This window comes from Nicotiana tabacum, chromosome 18 (genome assembly GCF_000715075.1).
Source record: "Nicotiana tabacum cultivar K326 chromosome 18, ASM71507v2, whole genome shotgun sequence".
Lineage (NCBI taxonomy): Eukaryota > Viridiplantae > Streptophyta > Magnoliopsida > Solanales > Solanaceae > Nicotiana > Nicotiana tabacum.
In genome coordinates, this window is record NC_134097.1 from 46,464,546 (window position 1) to 46,467,171 (window position 2,626).

The following is a 2,626-nucleotide window of genomic DNA, read 5'->3' on the forward strand; positions in this document are numbered from 1 at the left end:
TGAAAACGTGTACTCAAACCTGGTAGCTCGTGGTGCCAAGTCCCGAATATGTGTTAGGAATGTGTAAAATTCTTCGCGGCGAGCTTGTTCGCCGCAGTTCGGACCTTTTGTACTGATCTATGCTATAAAAAGTCAAGAAATACTGTTTTCCAGAAAATGCGATTCTGCGGTCGCATATTAGGTATGCGGACCGCATAATCGTCGCAAAGTGAGTCAGTGTATTGGTCGAATTTGAGGTTAAATATGCGGTCCGATATGCGATTGCATAACCGATATGTGGACCGCATAGTCGTCGCATATTTCCCTTGGGATTTTTGTGAGGGGCAGTTCTGCGGTGCATTATGCGACCGCAGAACGGGTATGCGGACCACATTTCTGCCGCATACCCAGGCAGTGTGTTCAGATTTTGGGAGCACTTTTGCAGTCCATTCTGCGGACCGCATTTCCACTCTGCGATCGCAAAATGCGATCGCATACCTAACTCGTGCTCCTATTTTTCTAAATTTTAAACCCGACCCCTTCTTCAATAAAACACCCCAATCACATGCTATACCCTATAACTGTGGATGTGCTGCATCAAGTGTTTTCTCCACATGGATTTGTAGAGAAGATCGTTATGTTTCAGAAGTCGGCTGGTTTTCAAGCTTTAATCCAGTTTCAACTACAACAAAGTGCTGTTTCTGCAAGGAACTCACTTCAGGGGCGTAATATATATGATGGCTGCTGTCAGCTTGACATACAGTTCTCTAACCTAGATGAATTGCAAGTGAACTACAATAATGAGCGTTCAAGGGACTTCACTAACCCGAATCTACCATCAGAACAGAAGGGCAAATCCTCTCAGCAAGGATATGGAGATATGTACTCCTTCCAAGGTTCTGGAGCTCATGCAGGTGGATTTCCTCAGATGGGAAATGCTGAAGCAATTGCAGCTGCGTTTGCTGGTGGTTTGCCACCTGGAATTAGCGGGACAGATGTACTATTCTTGTGTCTAATTTAGATTCAGATAGAATAGATGAGGACAAGCTTTTTAATCTCTTTTCCCTTTATGGAAACATTATCATAATTAAGATTCTGCGCAATAAACCAGATCATGCTCTGGTTCAGATGGGTGATGGCTTCCAGGCTGAGTTGGCTGTTCATTTTTTGAAGGGCGCCATATTATTTGATAAGCGGCTGGAAGTCAACTTCTCAAAGCACCCCAATATTACTACCGGACCGGACACACATGACTACTTGAATTCAAATCTCAACCGTTTTAACCGTAATGCTGCTAAAAACTACCGGTATTGTTGCTCTCCTACTAAGATGATCCACCTCTCCTCCCTGCCCCAGGATGTAACAGAGGAAGAGATCGTGGCACATCTGGAGGAGCGTGGTCCCATCATCAATAGTAAGCTGTTTGAGATGAATGGCAAACAGCAGGCTCTTGTTCTTTTTGAAAAGGAGGAGCAGGCAACTGAGGCACTGGTATGCAAAAATGCTACATTCCTTGGTGGCTCAACCATCCGCATTTCGTTTTCTCAGTTACAGAGCATCTGAAAAGCCTTTGTGATAGGATGATAAAGATGTCAACGCCATTGTAGATGCAATAATAACAATGCTCTAATGTGCTTTCGCGGTGATCTGTAATTTTAGTATCTGCTGCCATTGTACTCTTTCTGCCTCTATTAGCTATTGTACCTTTTTCTCATTGAGCTAAAGGAGATCATTGGTAGTTGCTTAAGTTTTTGTAGAAATAGGGTAGTCTAAATTCTGATACAGAGGTTTCTATCCATCATTTGTACAGAGCTTGAAAGCCTATCTTCCGATGCTCGTCATCCATCTGATCGTAGGATTCATCGTTCACTCTTTGTGATCCATCTCCCCATATAGGTTTGCCCGTCCCTCCCTCCCTCCCCCCTCCCCCCCCCCCCAAAAAAAATAACCCTCTTATGACCTCTCCATTGCCCCCACATTATCATAGCTTGTTCCAATTGAAATTAGTAGTCCTTGATACTGTATCTAATAAAAAAAAAAATAAAAAAAAACCTATTTTCTAAACAAAACTAGAGAGAGGGAAGAGATAATTCTTGAGAGAGAAAGTCTTATCTCCATCAATTTGATTTTTCAAAGTCATGCAGGCCGAGAAATTTCAAGTAATTGTCTTCATCTCCGTTCTTACAGGTAAAATCCCAAAACCCTTTTCATTTGTTTTCAGATTTAAACAAAAAGGGAGATTCTCATGCGTTGATTCTTGAAAATGGAAGTTGAAATACACATGCATGTCCTTTAAAACCTAGAATCTAGTAAGAGGAATTGGGTAGAAGTAAAGATTTGCAAAAGAGGGGTTGATAACCTAAGTAAGTTTGGGTTGAGTTTGTGAACTTCAATTCTAAGTTATATGTGTTAACTTGTGAACTAGATTGACGGTACTAGGTTGTTGGTGAATTGAAAGTAGAAATTAAAAAAGGAATTCGACTCCAGGTATGTAAGGCTAACTTTAACCTTTGTAAAGTCACCTTGTTTGGTGTACGAGTAATTGGTATGTGTTACTTATGTGGACTATTTGCAAATTCTTGTGATTAATATGCCTTGAACGTTGTTGGTTAAGTCTCCCGATATAATGGTGTAAGTAAATGGCAAC

At 41.4% G+C, this 2,626-nt stretch overlaps 1 pseudogene; it reads left to right on the plus strand.

Annotated features, from left to right (window-relative positions):
• The first annotated feature begins 541 nt into the window (after nt 1–541).
• On the plus strand, nt 542–1,726 carry LOC107804783 (polypyrimidine tract-binding protein homolog 3-like; annotated as a pseudogene).
• The last annotated feature ends 900 nt before the right edge of the window (nt 1,727–2,626 follow it).